We start from the raw sequence: 21,288 nt of genomic DNA, 5'->3' as shown, positions 1-21,288 counted from the left end.
TGAGCCTCCCACTGGTGATCAAAGAAGAATAGAAAGTTGAATACTGAGAGGTCAGATGAGACAGCAAAGTGATGGCTATATCCTCTGAAGATATCTCCTTCCTAGCCTGAAGAACCTCCTACTGAAGAGCCCAGAGTTTGTTGATGCGCTCCCGCATTGTCGAAGACCTTGCAGGATTCATCACTCGCATCTTCACTTCCAAGGAAATTTGCTTCATGGGTGATACCCTGTTATACAGAGAAGCCAAGTGCTTCTAGATCCCTCGAGCCAGCGTCATATGTTTGATATGATTATGTTGGAATGCATAGTGGAAAATGAGACAACTGCTATGAGAAAAAAAACGCTGAAGTGTAGAGAGAGAAGTTGTATAAACTTTGCTATATACACAAGATCCAGTACAAAATAGAGTGCGGGGCCAAGTGTGGCATTTATACCACCCTATGTTGTTGGTTGACCATCCCAAAAACAACCGACAGGGTGCACACATGTCCATGACTGGAAAAAGACCAGTCAGCCAGCACACATGTAGTCGGCCAGGACAAGACAGCCCCCACGACCAGAAACAAGGAAAAAACATGGAAAAAATGGAGAAAAATGGAGAGAACTCTTGGGCGGGCGCACACCCACAACAGAGGCCCTCACTAAGTAATATGGTACACAGAGGAGATGATTGCTAACACTCCCTTTTAGTTCCTGGATGTGGAACCAACTCCAGTAAGCAGGAGTGCTGGCAGAGCATCGCTTGAGGTAGAGACTTCGTGAATAGGTCTGCCGCATTGTCCTCCGTCGAACAATAAACAAGCGAGATGCCACCAGCCAAAATCTTCTCACGAACAAAGTGATATTGTATCTCTATGTGCTTGGTCCAGGCATGGAAGACCGGGTTCCGAGCAATAGCTATACAGCTCTGGTTATCGCACCGGATGACCGTGGGTTCCTTCTGTGGAAACCCAATCTCACCAAGTAACCTCCGCAGCCACACAACCTCCGAAGCAGCACCACAAGCAGCTTGGTACTCTGCCGCAGTAGAAGACAAGGCAATAGTTGGTTGTCTCTTGCTGCTCCAAGAAATAGCTCCTGAGCCAAGGGTAAATCCGTAGCCTGATGTAGATCTCCTCGTATCTGGATCTCCTCCCCAATCTGTGTCATTCCAACCTTGGAGTTTGGCGCGTTCTGTCGTCCCCCCTCTAGTGTCATAGAAGAGTCCAAGATCCTTCGTACCCTGCAGATACCGCAAGATCCGCAATCCTGTGTCCCAATGAGTCTTCAAAGGTGTCTGCATGAATGAGCTCAACAGCCCAATTGGAAATCTCAAGTCCAATCTGGTGTTTAGCAACCAAATCAATGAACCAACAAGCTTTCGATACAAGGAGGCATCAATCTGCTCACAAGGATCATTAACTGTAAGTTTGGTGTTCGGGTCCATCGATGAAGAAATAGGCTTGGAGTTCTCTCTCCAGCAACTCATGAACATATCACTGCTGAGAAACAAAGAACCAAATCTCCAATATGGAGTAAGCCTAAGTCGGTCATCTCAAACTCCTTTGACAAGGCAGCCTTCGTCACCGCTGTGTGCTCCACATGATCGCCAGTGAGATTGAGATTATCCACATCAAGGGTAATCAACGTGACCATACCGTGTTACCGAAAGAGATACAAGTTAGGATCTGCAATTGATCCATGAAAACCTGTCGGTAGAAAGAAGGAATCAATCTTCTGATTCCAAGCCCTAGGAGCTTGCTTAAGACCATACAAGGCCTTCCATAATGTGTAAACCATCCTCTTTGATCCACGAACCTCAAATCCTGGAGGTTGATCAACATACACCTCCTCTTACAAGTCACCATTAAGGAACGTAGATTTGACATCCATCTAATACACCGGCCATCGACGAGAAGAGACTTGATTGGTAGTATGAGAGAATCTTGCTACATCACTTGGAGATCCCTGGTATAGGTAGGCTAGACAGTCAGATACTCAAGTTATGTACGAGGGAGAAGATTTGGAAAGAGCCATTTTGATCTATAGAGGAGTCCTGTGTCCCAGTCATGGATCAGTCGTGTTTGTCTCAAGAAGGGTCTTCCTAGGATGCTGTCATAGACGCCGTTATGAAAGTCCATGACTACAAATGTGAGTTTGAAGGTTATGTCACTGACTCTAATCTTGAGATCATGTGCTAGGCCAAGGGGTCGTGCAGATGTCCCGTCCGCAAGATTTATCAGCAATGTGGTGGGATCAAGGTGTGGTTGGCTCTAGATTTCCCAACACGTTCTTGTGAGTATGCTTACACCAGCACCCCCATCCAGGATGCCTCTGACCGCATGTTTGTTGTAGGAAATGGGCAGGGTTGCGTTTGTGTCATCACCTTCAAAGTAGTGACCCAACACATTTACTTGAATTGTTGTTGCGCCATTGGGTTGTGGGTTGTGCTGATGGAGTAGTTTAGGATGATGGGGCTCATATTCATTCGAGGAATCTGAGTTAGCTCTCTCCTCCACGAAAGCTTGTAGTTTTCGTTTCATTCAATCCCTAAGGTCATTCCATAAATTTGGATTACTTTTTAACAAGGTTCCTATGTGCATTTGGATTTGGGAGGAAAAAAAGGCTAAGAGGCCGGCAAGGTCACGTTGATGAGGAGCTTCCTCATGTCGAGGGCCTTGTTTATAGGGTGGACCGGCAATGGTATATGGAAGTTTAATGTGGTCCTTATTTGATGGGGTTGAGGTCGAGACTTTGGTGCCATAGAAGGGTAAAATACCTCAGCAAATTTTGTGTGGGCATCTCGTGAGTCTTTGTGGGACTCTATCTCACCGTTCGCATCGAGTTGTTTGATGTGAACGTGGGATTTGGGCTTGGCCGCCTATGGAATAGGCACTGGAGGATTAGGAGACACAAGTTGGGTAAGATCTTCGTTTGTCAACGTCATGTTGGCAAATGGATCTTTCTCGGCCTTGAGCATCATAAGCGGGAGCTCTTGTCTCTCTTGCTGTGGAAGTTCAGGTTCTTGTCTTGGACACGAAGTAAGTACGGGGAACTTTACGCACTCGGGTACTGGGTCAAAGGTCACAAAAACGGGCGGTGGTTTAAGTTGAGCTTGGTAGTGCTCTACCAGTGCTTGGGCCTCTTGAAGAAGTTGCTTCTTGAGGATGGGATTGGGATATGTGGCCAACCGTTTTTGTTGTTTGGTTAGTTTTTGGGAGCGTGCATGGGGGAGTGGCATTTTGGCACGACATCACTCCCGGAGGAGGATGATGTGGTCTTTGTTGAGCCACTACGGATGCTAACCCAATCTTCACCTTGGCCAATGTGCTTAGAGCGTTGTTTCTTTTTGGATGGGGCACATTCAGTAGCTAAGGTGTTAGATTGCTTGGGTTTATTGGCCTTTTTGAGTTTAGCTTGCAAACTGTGTGACGACATTCAATGGGACAGTGGAGATCATCCCATGTTGAACGCTCAACACATTGAGGGATGGCATGCCTTCGACCATGGAGTGAGAAACTGATTGTTGTAGGGGGCAATCCTTGAAGTAATGGTCGATTCCATATCTGTGACATTGTGGTATCACTGGTAGGCTTTTCTTTTGAGGGCATTTAGCACTCTATGGGGTCCCTAGTAGAGGAAACACTGGAGAGGTGGTTTCCGTGCGGGTGCACCGATGGTGTGCACAATTGGTTTAGGGTCCATGTGAGGCACTGGCAAAGGAATATGATGTGTTATGGGTGCCTCAAGGGTGGCGAAGCGCATTTGTACTGAGGGTCCAAGGATTGGAACCATGGCACCGCCTTGCCTTCAAGGGTGAGTTCAAAGAGATGGACCTTTGTTGCATCATCGAAAATTCAAATGTCTGACAGATTTGGTTAAAGATCTCTAAGTCCAATATGGGGTCTTCGACTCCGTGGAATTTTGGCATATAAGTTTGGAAATTTTCGCCTACATAGGTTGTGTATGTGATATATGTGGATGCAATTGTTCAGCCACTTCCCTTCCTAGAGCTTGTGCTAAGCAAGAAATGTCAATTGGAAGATAAAGGGGAGGTGAAATATGGGTGGGAGGTGGGTATAGGCCCGTGGTTATAGGAGGAGGTACGTGTATGTGATCGGGGTGGCTAGCTACGTCGAGGTGCATATACAGATAAGAGCTCTTTATAATCGTTTCGCCCTCATGGCCAAACGTGTGGCATGGTAGTCACATGTGAATGAACAATGGTCAGGGTGCCACCCAATTGAATGGAGGCACTTGGGGCATGTAACCATGAACGCCGAAAGGTGTCCATGGTGTGCGTCGAAGCTTAGAAAAGCTTCAACGGTGCATGTGTGGACTTGAAATCGGAGTTTTGGCTCTCTTCTGCCTCGCACGTGAACGCACCCTCAAGGTGAAAAATGGTCTTTTTAGGTGTGTCGTGTGTGTAAAAACCACTCTAGTGGGTTGGGGAGGTAGACCATAAGCACCTCTAAAGATTTGAAATTTTTTTTTTCGGATTTTTTTTTTGGGGAAGGTATGTCCGTACGCATTCGAAGGTATGGCCATGTCTAAATTTTTTTAAAATTTTTTTTTTCAGGACGGCACGCCCGTACGATTATGAGTGTACGCTGTGGCTTCAAGAAGATAGGGTTGCCTCTTTTTTTTTTTTTTCCCCAAATTTTTTTTCTCAATTTTTTTCCTTCGGGACGGTACGTCTGTATGCTTATGAGTGTACTCTCGTGGCTTTAGGGAGGTACGATACGGTCATGTCTTCTTTTTTATTTTATTTTTTGTTTTTTTTTCGAGAAAGGTATGCCCGTACGTGTGTGGCTTTAGGAAGGTGCGGTTGCGTTTCTTTTTTTTTTTTTTCTTTTGGATATCCGGTATGTCCATACACCGCGTGAATTTAAATTGGAGGTGAGGTGATTGTTGAGTGAGGGACAACTAAGATTCCCTCATTAATGCAAGGTAGGTTGGAAAAGGCTAAAGTTAGAGGTTAACTCTAGATTAGTGGTTTTCAACTAATCTAGAGGTAACTTAACTAAAAATTAATATTTCTTAGTTTCACTGTTAATCACTTTTGAACCCTCTTCTTTGCTCTCTAATTACTCCCTAATGGTGATAAGTTTAGAGATGGAGATTTGATAGGTGTATTAGCAATGCTTAGGCTAACCCAATGATGTGATCACCCCTAATTAATCTCTCAAATTAGGTCTCTAATTAACCCACTCAAAAGAGCAAAAGAGAAAAAATTAGGCAAATGAGGCCTAATTAGTATTAATTCTTACTAATTGTGAGCTAATGGGAGTGGTCTAGGCATTGAATTAGGTCAAGGTAAGTGTTTAGAACAGTAAGGCCACTCCAATTACTCCAATTACAAGCAATTAGGCTCAATTTTTTGATTTTTAGCTCTCTTTAAGTTCACTAATCACACTAACTAAGATATTAGTGATAATTAGTGAAAATTAAGAGATTGTTTGTGTTTTTTTTTGGGATTTTTTTGGTTGATTAGGGTTCTATCTTACATTCATAAGCTACCTATGCACACTAATCTAACAAAAAACATGTTTGAAAGTAAAAAATTAGCAAAAAACACTCTATGTTTAAGCAAAACCCTTTTCTTTGAGCTCTCTAATCACTTAAATCTCTAGTTTTTTGCTCACACACTTGCTAATCCTACTCCCAACCACAAGCTATGCACAAAATCAAAACAAAAACAACAAAACAAATTAAACAACCCAAAAACTGAATGCCATAGTTAGTTACTTGGCATCGGGCTATGTGGACTCTGTCGGATTCGAATCAAAGAAGGCTTTGACAAGTAGCGGATTGGCGCTCCTCAGCAGCGGTGCGAAAGATGTTAAGCTCACTCCAATGTGTAGTGGGAAGTTACCGATCCGCCGAGCTCAAGCTATGCTCAAGAGCTCCACCGTAGCCGCTCGTCACTACTATTCTCCTGCACTCGTTGTCAAACCGAGGCGGTTGCTAATCTAACGGATGGTGCAACCTCTCTCGTGAAGATTGTGTGGGATCTCCACGGAAGACGATCGCGATAGTAGCCTAATCACGCAAGCAAGAGGGAGAGAAGAAGCAAGAGAGAACAAGTGATTAGCACTAATCACTCCCAAACCCTAACCCTAAGCACATCACATGCTAGAAGAGAGAGGGAGATTGCACAAATGGGAGAATGAGTTACAAACAAGAGAAATTGGCTTTTATAGTTTCAAGTCTTTTTCCACTAGGCCGCCCGAGAGTAAGTGACCCGAGGTGCCCAAACCATAGTTACAAGGCTTTTCTCTATGGTTTGGCCAACTTACCGAGATCCTCTTGCCTGTCCTTCGAACTCAATAATTGGGAGCGTCTTTAGTACGTTTCTCTCATCAAATGACGGGATTTACAATATAGTGCGGAATTTACAATATAAGTGTGCGGACATAGTTATCGTAGGAATGTGTTAACCAACATGTGGTTAACACAATCATTCATCATCAAGCATTCAAGCAATCATCATCCAGTAAGCAACTACAGATTGAAGTGCATGCTTCTCTTCTCATCTTTGCAGAATACACATCTTCTTCACCATTCATCCTCTTGCAAAAAAAAGGATCATCTCAGCCTGCATACCAGCTATCATCGTTGCATATAGAACATCAGCTATCATCATCAGCCATAGAACAGTCCCAATTCAGCCTTCTCTCAGCCTCAGTTTTGCAGCCTTTCTACAACCCCTTGAAAGAGTGCATTGTCATCGAGATTGGTCATCATTGATGCTTCTACAGTAGTGTGTTGTCAGCTCGACTATTTCGAAGGTCTTGCGTTTGGCCTATCTACAGCCCCAAAGTTACCGTCTTACAGTCATTCGCTTCAAAGAAATAAAGCAAATACTCCTAGCAATAGGAGGGGGCCCTTCAGTGGTGGGTAATTTGGGACCTAATAAGGTGTACAGATCTCTCTCTCTCTCTCTCTCTCTCTCTCTCTCTCTCTCTCATCTCTTAAAGTTTGAAGTGATAAAGTGGATTGCTAAAGACTTAGGAAACTCATGATACAAAAGGTGGTGTGAAACTTTGCGTGATAGGATTCTTTATCTGCGCATAATTCCGCTGCATGTTAGAGAGAGAGAGAGAGAGAGAGAGAGAGAGAGAGAGAGAGAGAGAAGAAAGAAAGAAAGATATATCAACGTCTATGAGAGGCCAAAGTCGGCCTATGAGACAAAAAATAATACAACTGTGTTCTTCCGGTCATCGGAAGAAAAGGAAAAGAAAGAAAAGGAAAAGAAAGAAAAGAAAAAGCGTGCATGTGTGTGGATACAACTGTGAATCATCATGGATCGGTGGAGCCCATATACAAACAATATAAAGGGAGGCGGGAGTGCTAAGGCAAGATGCATCTCTATATGCTGAAGGGGTAGTACAAGCATGCTATGCTGATCTATGTCTAACTCCATCCAGTGCCATAAGAGGGATATAAGATATCATACATCGCCGATGCTGAGGCTGTGAGTGGCGTGAACATGTACCTTGAGTTTGAATGAAAGCGAGCTAGCCTTTCCTGTGTCTCCATCTGGTGTCTCATCTGGATAGCTGCTATCTCTCGGTGACGGAGTCGGGGTGCGCTGTGTCCAGTTTGTCTAGGTCTCCTCCTGGCTCTCAAAAGGCCAAAGTGACCTATGAGACCAAAGTTACAACCATGTGACATCTCATACACTGTTTGGAAAAGAAAAGAAAGAACTGAAGGTAAGTATCTAGCCCTACAATACATCAGTAGGGAGCATCTGGAAGAAGCAGCAACTAGGGAGAGTGGGAAGCTAATGCTACTAGTCAAAATGGGGTACATGAGTACATGGATACATGAATACATGAATACATGAGTATGGGGGAGTACAAAAGTGACAGTGAGTACAACAGTATATGGCTGGAGTGGTAATCATCCTAGGAGCTCTAGCATGGGTCTCTGCCGGATGGTGTGGATATCTGCCATAGTGAGATGCCTGGTCGGACGAGCCCGATGCCTCGCAATGATGCTCTGAATCCTTCGGTGTAGGCACTGACTCCGATGTGAGGATCTGCGAGCCCTCGGGCGTCTGGATCTGCCCAACTGGATAGCTCTCTCAACTAGAGTCCCACAGGGTGCCTGTTGCTGGGCTGTCAGCTGTGTGTCCTCCCGGGTAGTCCCTCTAAAGAAGTCAGTAATCTGTCTCTGTGTGGACTCCCTGCCAGTCGGGCGTCTGCTCCTGATAATGGACTCTCTGAGCCTGCGGATCTCCAGGAGATAAAAACCCAAGCATCGCTGATCACAATAGTCCATGACTCTAGCCAGTGGTCCAAATCCCTCTCTGAAAAGGCAGTGGTAGCGCCCTCGAATCTCATAATATGCTGTGCAGTGACAGATGTAGTGCTCCTCCGTCTTTGGCTCTATCCAACAAATCTGACAAATCCTGTCCCCTGGAGCTATGCCTCTAAATCTGCCTGTCTCTATCTCTAACTGATGTGAAGAGGTGTGGATCTGCCCAATGGCGCACCTCAATCCATGAGATAGATGGGTATCCATGTAGCTCGGTCTAAGTATAAAGCCATCCTCAGTGGTGTGGAGAAGATGGTCTCTATAGAGAAAGCCATCTTCGTCCCCAACTCCTGTGAGGGCCCTAACCATGTCCTCCTAGTGTCCAATTGAATGAGGTCCTGTCTGATGACTCTACTAATCTCAGAATGTGTCAAGGTGAGAGAGGGTGCCTCTAGAGAGTACTGGAAGGGTGGAAGTCTGTCTAAACTGAACCCATGGAGCTCAAACTAGGATGCTATCTGCGCATACCAACATGAAGTGTCTCCCTCCATGGCTAGCTGATGAGAGGACTCTAAAGCAAGTCGTGCATACCGGTGTCGGGGAAGCTCCCAGGTGCTATGAATGAAGGACACTGATTTGGCAAGAGCCTCGACTACGATCGGTGGTGCTCCCATCTCGGCTCTGATAATCTCATGGGGTACCGAGGCCTTAGCCCGAATCATCTGGAGATCATGGACACAAGTGGTCTCTCCATCGATCTCCATCCATCGTATGTGCGTCCTGATCGACTGTGACGATCTAGGCTAGGCCCCCAAATCTGTACTCCATATAGCATAGCCGATGTGACCAGTGTGTCAAAAAGCCACAGCTTAGTGCGTGGCTCCTGAAAATCTACCTGTGAGCACATCCTCTCTAGACCTCCTAGTGCTGCATATCCTCTAGTCAGTCTGGCCTCTGCTGCCCCCCTCATGGAAAATGTGGGCCTAGTGAACACCACTCCAAGATATGTGTATGAGTCAACATACTCCACTGTCTCTTGCCCATATGTGAAAATAGGCGCTGATCCCCAGACCCACTGAGCTGTAGTATTAAACACCATAACCTTGGTCTTACCAAGGTTAACTGAGAGCCCACTGTCCCTCGCATAAGCATGTAAAGTATCGAAGTGCCTTTGCATACCCTCTGGTTTATCATCAGCATATAAGAGCAGAGGTATCCAAGTGCCAGCCAACTGTTCTCCTCTGTCCCCTTGTGTCCCAATATAATCAGAGATCTCATCAATGTATAGTCCAAATAGAGTCGGACAGAGGGGGCAGCCATGTTTCACCCCTATAGTGGAGTGTACTAGCTGGGAGAGATCCTCTGAAGTCGGCACCTGCCCAACTACTGTCTCCTAAAGTGCCATAATACCCCAAATGAGCCACATGGAACCCCCAAGTCTTGCAGCCTGCGCATCAGTCTAGCTCTGGGCACTATGTCAAAGGCCTTGCGGAAATCCACAAAGCCACAGTAGATCCTCCTCCCATGTGCTCTGCCCTCCTCAATGATAGCCCTGAGGGTAAAGATATGATCCAAAGTAGATATGATCCCATGTGCTTTGCCCTCCTCAATGATAGCCTTGAGGGTAAAGATATGAGCCAAAGTAGAGAATCTCCTCTTGAAACCGGCCTGTCCTTGAGCTCGGGCCCCTTGTCTCTCTGCCCATCTGCTCAACTCCTGCTCAAGAATAGAGGCATATAGCTTGGCCAGCGAGTGACCAATCATAATGGTGTGGTAGTTAGTCGGCAGGCTTGGATCTCCAGACTTGAGTACCGGCACAATCGTGGAAGTACTCCAAGTCCCAGGAAACCCCTCACACATGGCTCTATTAAACATGAGAGCTAGCAAGTCTGCAATCATATCTCTAGCATGTATGAAATGCTCGGCTACAATGCCCTCATGATCTTGTGCCCTCCTTGTATGCAATCTGTTGATGGCCCTCCTCACCATCTGTGCTGTGAAGAAGGTAGAAGTGGGTGGACAGGGCTCTGGAGGGTTCGGTAGTGGTGGCTGCTCTGGTACTGTGTAGAGGGAGGCTGCATACTCGCCCCATGTATCTGGAGAGGTAATGGCCGGAGGCGGGGGGTGCTCTCTAAGCAATCTCCAGGCCTCCCCAAAATCGTGACTCAAAAACAGCTAATACATGTCTCTCTCCAGTCGAGCTAAGAATGCTCTCTTCTTTTGCCGCATGAGGCATCGGAAGATGATGCGTGACTGTCTATATGTAGTAACACCTGTGGCCACCTCTCTCTGTAGTCGGGCTCTGAGCTCCCTACGGTCATCATCATACCAACTATTCTGGGGCATGCTCCCAGGACGTGGTCGTACTGTGGGCTGCGTGTGTGGGAAGGCTGTCGCTGCAGCTGTATGTAAAGCCTCTGTCAGGATCTGTGTGAGCTCTGCTAATGGCCTCTGTGGATCCTCTGCACTCAACAAGCTGTAGATCTCTGTAGTGTATACTCCATCAGTCTCTCTACAGAAGGTATATCTCGGGTGATAGGAGGACTGCCCAACCTAGCGGGTACTGTAGTGGAAATCCACCGTAAAGGAGAGAAGTGCATGATCCAATGTAACTCCGATGGGCCTGGGGCCAATCGCAAAATCTTGGATACTCGGGATGAAGGCTAGCGAGGCTAAAACATAATCCATTGTGTTGGCCCCATGTCTGTGTGGAAAGCAAGTAAAGCCATTGGCAAGTGGATACCTCTCTAGGCCATTTAAAATGGCCAGCCCATGTGCAGTCCCCATCTCCAAGAGGTATCTCCCATACTCAGTACACTCCACCTCATCCTGTGATCTCCTCCGGGTCAAACACATCTCCTCCATATCTATCTCTCTCAACATCTCCTCCGAAGTGTCAAAGAAGGAGGTCTGGTATTGAGCCGTTCGAGCATTAAAGTCCCCAAGTATGATTACATCTCCCTCCCTGGAGAACTCCCATATGTCCTCATCTAGAATCATATATGGAGATTGCCCCTTGGGCGCTGCATAATGAGATGTGCTGGGTGGAAAGTAACATATAGCAATGTATAGGGGTCTACCCTCATTTGTCCTCACTCTGACCCACATGTACCTCGCGCTCTCATCACGGCGCATAACATGGATGAGTGGCTAAACCTCCTCTCTAAAAAGAACTGCAACTCCTCCAGATCCGCGACCACCATGCTTCGAACAGGCCTCCTGTCTACAAGTCATCTCCCATCTGTATCCCGCCACCCTCGGTAATGTGTTGCCTGGGGCCTCATGTGTCTCCGAGTAGAAGATGATGTCCCTGTCTCTGAAGCTGTCCTCAAAGGCCCCCACATCCAGTCTCAATGCTCCGTTGCAGTTCCATACTGCAAGTCTCAGACTAGTCCCATAGGTCTCGCACCGTCAAGTGGTGCGTCTCTCTAGTATCACCACTCTGCCTCCTCTGTAAAATGCTAGCTTCCCTTTTTCTCTGGCTGCCCTAATCTCCGGCATGCACTCCCTCATATGTGCTAGTTGTGCCAAGGTGAGGTCATCTCCTAAAAAGATGCCCGTTTTCTTAAGGGCGGAGCGCTTGGCCAAGAAATCCTTCTTGGCCTCCAAGGTGGGAAAGCGTAAAATGAGAGCTCTCTCCTTCGAGCTCTCCTCGATTCTTGTCTTTCTTGCCCACTCTCCAAGCCCCCAGGTGTGTAGGCCTCGAAATGCCCATGCGTGTATAAATCTTTGGCTTTCTCCTCTACATTGTCACCGTCCTTAAGGCCCGTGATCCGCACATGAAGTTCCCTTGTCTTTCTTCTGTGTTCTCCTCAATGGTTAGGTTGATAATCTTCGAGGTAGATGTGCTTTCAGCCTCCTTGTTCTTACCTTTCTTGACCACTTCTATCCATTTCTCCACTTCATATATTTGCTTTTGTGTCTTCATGAGCACCTCCACCCACGAGGAGGTCTCCCGGGCCTTCTTTTCTTTTGGATGGCTGCCTTGATCAGGTCTTCAATGTCGATCCTCACTATCTTGTCTTGGGCTGAAAAAGGCTGGTTTCGGGTTAAAAATTAACCCTTGGCTATAGGAAGAGCTCCATGCGTTTCTGCAGCGCTTCCTAGAGAGAGAGAGAGACGCCAGAGGGGGCTGTTGCGAAGAGAGAGAAAGATAGGCAGCAGGTGAGAGAGAGAGAGAGAGAGAGAGAGAGAGAGAGAGAGAGAGAGAGAGAGAGGGAGAGAGAGTGTGGCGGGAGGGGGCTACGAGGAGAGAGAGAGAGATGGCCGAGTCCTTTTGGGGCGAGCAAAGAGAAGCGAAAAGCTTGTGGGGGTGCAGTGAGAGAAGCGAAGCGAAGAGAGTGAAGCGAATAGAGAGAAGCGGACGAACAGAGAGAAGCGAAGAGCTTGTGGGGGCGCAGTGAGAGAAGCGAAGCGAACAGAGAGAAGCGGGCGAAGAGAGAGAGAGAGAGAGAAGAAGAAGAAGAAGAAGAAGAGGATCTCACTAAGGGCTCCCTGTGTCTACGGAGCTCTAGAAGAAAATGTCCCTGGCATCTCTGATCCGAGAAGTCCATGATCTTGGAAAGTGGTCCAAACTCAGCTCGGAAGAGGCAGTGGAACCTCCCCCGAATCTCATAGTATACGGGGCATCGGCATTTGTAATGATCCTCTGTCTCGAGCTCTATGTGACAGAGTTGGCATATCCTGTCCTCTGGTGTGGCCACCTTGTGCCCATATCTACCAGTCTCCACTCTCAGCTGGCGTGACGAGGTGCGGATCTGGCCGATCGCACATCTCACCCTAGAAGATCGGTGTGTGTTCATGTAGCGTGGGCGGATGATGAAACCATCCTCTGTCAGGCATAGGAGGTGATCTCTATAGAAGGCCCTTTTCGTCCCCAGTGGATGACTAGGTGAACTCCATGTCCTCTGAGTATCTAGTCTGACAATGTCTTTCTTGATAACCCTGTTCTGCTCTGTGTGGCTGAGAGCAAATGACGGGGCCTCTATGCTGTAATGGAATGGAGGGAGTGCCTCCATCTGCATACCGTGCATGCCAAACTAAGTGCCTACCTGTGCATACCAGCACTCTATATCTCCCTCGAGTGTCCGCTGTCTCGAGGACTCTAGGGCTAGCCGGGGGTATCTATCTAGTGGAAGCTCCCATACCCTGTGCCAGTATGTCACTGTCTGGAATAGAGCCTCTATCACTATCGGTGTAGCCCCCATCTCTGCCCGCACAATCTCATGTGGCACTAATGGCTTACTCCTAATCATGCGTGAGATCATCGCCACTAGGGGCGTCTCCATTGGCTTCCACCCATCATATACCTCCCCTCTATATTTGTCTCTGCCCGGTGCCGGCTCTCTCCTCTGTCTCCTCCTGTGGTATAAGCTGGGGCCCCAAATGGGGGCACCATACAGTAGTGCAGGTGTAACTAGAGTATCAAATAGCCAAAGCTTTGTCCTCGGCTCTTGAAACCGTATCTGTGAGCATCGCCTCTCTAGCGAGCCAAGGGCTGCATATCCCCTCATCAATCTAGCTTCGGCCGCCTTCCGCATCGAGAACTGAGGTCCAGCAAAAGTGATCCCAAGGTATACATATGAGGTAACATACTCCACAACTTTCCACTGTTGTATGTAAACTGTACTGCAGATCTGCCTATCCGCTGTGGGAAGGTGTTAAAGATCATGACCTTGGTCTTTCCAAGGTTCATAGTGAGGTCCCGGTCCTCGCAAAAGGCCCGTAATGCATCCAAATGCCTCTGCAGCCCCTCTGGTGAATCAGAAATAAGAACAATATCATCTGCATACAAGAGGATCAGTATCAGGACTCCTGTTAAATGTGCTCATGGTCCTCCCTCTCTGTCTATGTAATCTGAGATCTTGTCAATGTATAGACCAAATAGAGTAGGTGACGAGGGGCAGCCCTGCTGCACCTCGATAGTACTGTGTATGATCTCTGAGTCACCTCCTGGAGCAGCCCGTACTCTACTTGTGACTGACTCATAGAGTGTAATGATCCCCCAAAGCATCTCTGCTAGCACTCCCATATCCCGCAGTATCCTCATTAGTCTGGCCCGTGGGACGGTATCAAAAGCTGTGTGGAAATCCACAAAGCAGCAGTATATCCGATGCTCGTGAGCTCTCCCCTCCTCAATGATCCCCTGTAGTGTAAAGATATGATCTAGTGTGGAGTGCCCGCTCTTGAAGCCTGCCTGCCCCAGTGCTCTGAGTCTCTGCTCCTCGGACCATCTACTAAGCTCATGCTCCAAAATCGAACCATAAATCTTGGCCAAGGTGTGACCAATCATGATAGTCTTGTAGTTGCTAGGGTCCATGGGGTCAGTTGCTTTCAAGATAGGTACAATAATATTTGATGACCAGCTCACGGGGAAGCCCTCACATAGAGCCCTGTTAAACATGTGAACCATTAAAGGGGCTAGCGTGTCCCTAGCATGAGAGAAATACTCGATGAGGAGTCCATCATGATCCTGTGCTCTTCCAGTCTGTATCCTGTCAATAGCATCTCTCATCATGCTGCTCATGTGAAAGAAGGAAGTGTATGGGGGATGAGGTTTGGGTGGATGGGGGAGAGGTGGCTGCTTGGGTCCATGGTAGAGAGAGGTGGCATAGGTGTGCCAGGTGCTGGGTGAAGTAATTGGAGTCAGTAGGCGATGATCCTAGAAGATCCTCTAGGCCTCCGTATAGTCCCTCCCAAGAAATAGCTGGTATAGCTCTTGCTCAAGCCTGGCTAGGTAGGCTCTTTTCTTCCTGCATATGAGACGTCAGAATATCACTCGCGCCAACTCGTGAGTGGTGGATCCTAGCGCCACCTCCCGATGTAGACAGGCTTGGGTATCACGACATTCCTCGTTGTATCAACTATTCTATGAGACAGTCCCTCCTGGTGATGTAGGGGTGGCTCTAGAGTGTGGGAAGGCGGTTGCTATGGACGTATGGAGGGTGGCTGCAAGTTGTGTGGTAAGCTCATCAAGTGGGATGTGGGGGTCGAGGTCGGAGAGGATGCGGTAGACATGATCAGAATAGATGGAAGAGGTCTCTGGTGAAGTGGTGTCTCGGGCGGTGATGGGGCAAATCGGGTGGTTGGGTGGTGTATCGGCATGTGATGGAGAAGGCCATGTATGCATGGTCGACTGTAGCGCTGATGGGGCGAGGCGAGATGGTAAACTCCGGAATGAGTGGGATCAGAGAGAGGGATCCCATTAGATGGTCCAGTGTACTGGCTCAATGTCCGAAGGGGTAGGAGGTGAAGGAGTTGGATCTAGGCCATCTGGCTAGGCCATTATAAATGGCTAGCCTATGAGCCCCGCCGAGGGCTAAGAGATACTCTCCATAGTCTGTGCGGGCTACTGTATCCTGTTTGAAAAGATAACAGAAAACTTTATAAATAATAAGAAGAAACAACTTATATAAGTTGTAAGTACTAAGTTGTTACTTCAAAGTGCAAACTTATTACATGTAAGTTGTAACTTGTCAGTGGGCACTTACCAGAACTGGAGTACCGATGCCATATTTCTCCCACCAAGAGACTGGCTGAAGCTGAGTCTCTCTCAAAACTGCAGTGGCTCTCCCAAAGGCATGACTCCCATTCCGAAATACTAGGAGCTCATCCTCTAACTTCCTGAGGAGCTGAACATCACCTCCAGTCCAGGTCTGGATGTAAGACTGCCATCCCTCTTCTAGCTCCTCATTGTTGAACTGCTCCTCATTCCGCCATAGTGGGTGTAGTATATGGGCAACCGCATGGATTGGCCTATGAAACCAATCCCATCTACGGTTCCACACCTCCCTGATGTCCTGGATCCTGTTCAACGACACTTGGAAGCATGGAATTAATATCAATGTATAATGTGGCCACTGGCAACTAAAAGAACAACAATGACATACAATGATACATACCTCTCAGCTGATAGTATAGTGCATCGATCTAGGGCCTCTCCAATGCGGTCCATGAACTCATATAAGAGTCCAAGGGTGCTGCCCTCCATGTCCGTAATGCGAAGCACACTATATATAGGCTGAGTGGCCGTGACAAGTGCAAGGGCCTCAGCCCACCAAGTGTCTCGCATTACCGCGCGCACAAATGCTACTGCCTTGGGATGCTCTCTATCATCCCATGCCATCCACTCCTGAGAGACAACAGTGCGGAGTAAACCTGTACGGACCCGCACAAGCCTCTCAACCACAATGAGCATGTAAGCAAACCTGGTGTTTGAGGGCTTCAACAACTCCAAATCACTGTGTGCACGAAACATAGCTAAAACCTTTGGCCTCTTGGTGACAAACTTCACCATGCTCCGAGAAGTACTAAAGAGGTCGGCAATCCACCCAATTTTGGCCACATCCTCTATCAAGAGGTCCAAGCTGTGTGATGCACATGGAGTCCACACTATCTTTGGAAACTCATCCTCTAACATCCTGCCCATAGATACACAATTTGACCCATTATCTGTAACTACCTGCACTATGTTCTCTGGGCCAATCTCTAGCACTGCCTCACGCAAATGTCTCCATATGAATGCTCCAGTAACAACTGTACCTGGAACCGAGGCATCAATGGCACGCAAAAACATTGTGCCCTTACAACAGGACACCAAAATGTTATATACATTTCTCTTTCTCATGTCTGTCCAGCCATCACAAAGCAATGTGCATCCATATTTCTGCCAGGTTGCCTTCAAAGGCTCCATCTCAAGCTCCACTGCCTTCTTCTCCTTCCTTAAGTGGGTTTTGCGAAGGGACTCATAAGATGGACCCTCCCACTCATACCCAATGCGGCTGATAGCTTTAATGGCCTTCTTCCAACGAGGAGTACGCACGACGTGAAATGACAAAGCGCATTGTATAAACAACTTTGTCAATTCACGTGTGGCCTCCTTGACAGCTTGCTTTTGTATGCCTGCTTTAATGCCTGCCCTCTTTAGAGAAGGCACGGTGGGCAATGAAGATCTGTGGGCTACAGGAATGGAGCTAGACCCACCTGCTTGACTCTGCAAATCATCCTCTGTCCTAGCTCTTTTGGACACATCACCTACAGAATCTGTATCCTGTACATCATCATCAATAGGCTGAATTCCCTTTGCTGCTTCATGTTCTCTCTTCCATTGCTGAAGAGACGCTACAACCTCTCTTGGTACTTGACTGCAAGGGCCAATGCCTTCCCCTCTTACTCCTGTAAAATGGGCCTTTACCCTAATAATAGACCCACCTGACACTTTGGCACAAAAATTGCATTTCCACCTTTCTGTGCCTGAACCCCCATATCTGCTCACAGGAGTTACGTGGTTCCACATGGCATCCTTAGCCCGAGGCATGATGAATGAATGAAGAAATTTGGGCAACCTGGCAAGAAATGCCCAAATTTCAAATCTGAAATTTGGTCCAAAATCAGAAAAAATCAGCATTTAGGGTTATTAAAAACCTGAGAAGCAGGGTGCGTAGGGGCCGGAGGAGTAGGCTTGGTGCGTAGGCAAGGTGTGCATGCACCAATGTAGGCAACCTGGCAAAAAATGCCCAAATTTCAAATCTGAAATTTGGTCCAAAATCAGAAAAAATCAGGATTTAGGGTTAGTACAAACCTGTTACCTACGGTGCGTAGGGGCCGGGGGAGAAGGACTGGTGCGTAGGTAGGGGTGCAAGCAAACCTGGAAGACTTCAAAGGCTGGAAACGTCTCTTTCAAGCGTCACTTTCAAAACTGAAATGCCAGGAGATACTGCATCGTACGTTTTCTATCATAAAAAAAAACTGGCCCAGCAAAAAAACGCGTTTCAAACGTTTGAAACGTTTGCACGTTTCAAACGAGTAGCCTAAAGTTTGAAACGCGTTTTTTTGCAACTATGCCTGTGATGTCCGCTCCATATCCGTACCGACGGTGTAAATCTCTTGGTACATGGGATCATCTGTCTCAAAGAAGGGTACCCGTGCATATGCGGTGCTAGCATTCAAGTCTCCAGCCAGGAGGATGTCCCCTAGACTGGAAAACTTCATAATGTCATCATAAAGGGGCAGGTACGGGGACTCTCCATGGGTGGCATATTTAGAAGTGGAGGGTGCAAAGTAGCACACTGCAAGGTAGATGTCCCGGGCCCTCTCTCTCTCTCGATCCTCACCCACAAAAACCTTGCAGCCTCATCCCACCCAACCACCTGTATCACATGCGGAAGCTCCTGCCTTTATAGTAAAGCCACTCTCCCGACCCCCGAGTACCCCCTGTTGTGCGTGGGTGTGTGTGTGTGAGAGAGAGAGAGTTATATTAAACGTCTCCAAAAGACCCAATGGGTCTATGAGACCAAAAGTGATACAATGGTTTCCATGTAATCTCATCGTGGTACAAAAGAGAGAGAGAGAGAGAGATGGATGTTTATAAATAACGTTCTACGAAAGACCTGAAGGGTCTATAAGACCAAAAAGCTGCTACATCTGATCCATGAGTAAATAGGATGTCAAGACTACATGAAGAATTTAAAAGACTAGCTGCTGAAAGTAGACAGGGTCAATGTACTACATAGACCTTGTGTGTACAATAAAGTAGGCAACATAAGAACTGAATGTGTCCGGGCTCATAAAGAGAGAGAGAGACAGAGAGAGAGAGACAGAAAGAAAGATATATTAACGTCTACAAGAGGCCAAAGTGGCCTATGAGACAAAAGTACCAATACATCCAAAACTCAAGGAAACTAAATGTCCTGAGTAGAAAATGAAAAGCATAAAATGAAAAACACCTAGCTATAACATGAACTAGTGGCTTGATACAACTGTCAGAAAAAGGCATATCTGATAAAAGTATGGAACTTGAAAAATGGTAGGCTATGGGAAGCGGCTGACATAGACTCATCCCATAATGTCTCGCATAGGTCGATCCAACATAGACAAGCTGAAGCGTTGAGGTCGTGCCAATATCGCCTTGTATCCTCTGATAATGTCTCGGCTGGGGCCGCGGCCCAGCGGGTCGTGGACGCCGTGCTCTACATAGCTCTCCAGCTCTGTCTGGGGTGACTCCTCGAGGTGGCTGTGTGGGACCAGTGGACTTGTGGTCAACGGTGCACGGGGTCGGTGCTGCTCTGAAGAAGTCGGTGAGGGTGCATTGGTCTGTATCTCGGACATGTCCCCCCTGTTTGGAGCGTAGGATGTGGTCTTGATGTCTGCGCAGCTGGAGGAGAAAAAGCCCAAGGCAACGCTGGTCTGAGTAGTCCATCACTCTGGACAGTGGCCCAAATCCATCTTGGAAGAGGCAATGAAAGTGCCCCCGGATCTCGTAGTACACTGGGCACCGACATATGTAGTGCTCCTCAGTCTCTGGCTCCAGCTGACAGAGCTAGCAATCCGATCCTTGGGGGCAAGGGAGACGGCTCCATATCGACCGGTCTCTATCCTCAGCTGATGTGAAGACGTGCGGATCTGGCCAATAGCACATCTGATTCCATGAGAGAGGTGAATGTCCATGTACCTCGGGCGGACAACAAAACCATTAGGGGATAAGTGGAGAAGATGCTCTCGGTAGAAAGCCATCTTCGTCCCTAGTGGCTCGGCCGATGTGATCCATGTGCGTGCTATGTGTAGCTGAATGATATCCATCCTGATGATCTTGTTGAGCTCATTCCGGCTTAACTCGAGGAAGGGGGAGTCTAGGCTGTACTGTACAGGTGGAAGGCGGTCCATATGCATACCATGTAGCTGTAACCATGTGCTAGTCTAGGCATACCAGCACTCCGTGTCACCCTGTGATGCAAGCTGTCTGGACGACTCTAGCGCGAGAGTATTTGTGCTTGGAGAGGCTCGATAGCCTATGTATGAAAGTGACCGTTTGGGAGAGGGCCTCGATCGGTGGGGCTCCCATCTTTGCCTGTACTATCTCATGTGGTACTGATGATTTACTCCTGATCATGCGGGAGATCATCATCACTAGTGGTCTCTCCATTTGCTCCCACCCATCATAAAACTCCCCTCCACTCGAGGCTGGCTGCTCTGCTGTAGATCCACTCCTCCGCCTGTGATAGAGACTTAGCCCCCAGATGGGAGTGCCGTACAAAAGCGTTGGTGTTACCAATGTGTTAAATAACCAGAGCTTCGTCCGAGGCTCATGAAATTGGATGTGTGCACACTGGGTCTCCAGGGCTTGGAGTGCAGCATATCCTCTAGTCAATCTGTCCTCCACCGCCCTCCTCGTGGCAAAGCGCGGTCCAACAAAAGTGACCCCCAGCTAGACATCTCTCCTGACTCTCTGTAGTGTCTCCCCACCATAGGTGAACTCAGGCAACCGGTCGGCCCACTGCTGAGAGGTGTTAAACACCATAACCTTGGTCTTCCCATTAAACGTCTACTAAAGAGCCAATGGGCCTATGAGACCAAAGTGATGCAATAATGTCCATGGCATATCTCATCATGGAACGGAAAATAAAATAGAAACAAAACAAGACTATTTCACCGGAGTGATACAAAACTGTCCATGGAAATCTCATCATGGAATACTAGGAACATGAAACATGAGAGGAGCATTAGAGTGTCTATGTGAGAAAAAACGTAGTACAATGTAGCCATGATGAATCTGAACCATGTAAAAGAAAAAAACTGTTCCAAACTATCCATATGATGCTATGGATGTTTCTGTTCTGTTCTGGAGAAGCATGGTATCATTATATGACCACATTATTGTCACATCTACTAAAGACCCAATGGGCCTATGAGACCAAAGTGATGCATTAATGTCCATGGCATATCTCATCATGGAACGGAAAATAATAGAAACAACACAAAACTATCTTGCTGGAGTGATACAAACCTGTCCATGGAAATCTCATCATGGAATACCAGGAACATGAAATATGAGAGGAGCATTAGAGCGTCTATGAGATCAAAAACATATTATGATGTATCCATGATGAATCTGAACCATGGAAAAGTAAAAAACTGTTCCAACCTACCCATGTGATGCTACAGGAGGACAATGTGGTCATATAATGATACCATGCTCCTCCGGAATAGAATGGAAACGACCATAACATCTTCCCTCTGTGATGGGAGCTGTTCATGTTGAAGGATATTGTG

General features: G+C 47.3%; 1 protein-coding gene across 2 annotated transcripts in view; it reads left to right on the top strand.

Annotated features, from left to right (window-relative positions):
* Positions 1-21,288, top strand: part of LOC147633600 (UPF0014 membrane protein STAR2-like) — a 112,700-nt gene that overhangs the window by 10,830 nt on the left and 80,582 nt on the right. The gene's annotated exons all lie outside the window — the stretch shown is intronic.

Source organism: Cibotium barometz, chromosome 12, assembly GCF_041138505.1.
Source record: "Cibotium barometz isolate CiBa-2024 chromosome 12, ASM4113850v1, whole genome shotgun sequence".
Classification (NCBI taxonomy): Eukaryota; Viridiplantae; Streptophyta; class Polypodiopsida; order Cyatheales; family Cibotiaceae; genus Cibotium; species Cibotium barometz.
This window is presented reverse-complemented; position numbering and strand designations above follow the sequence as displayed.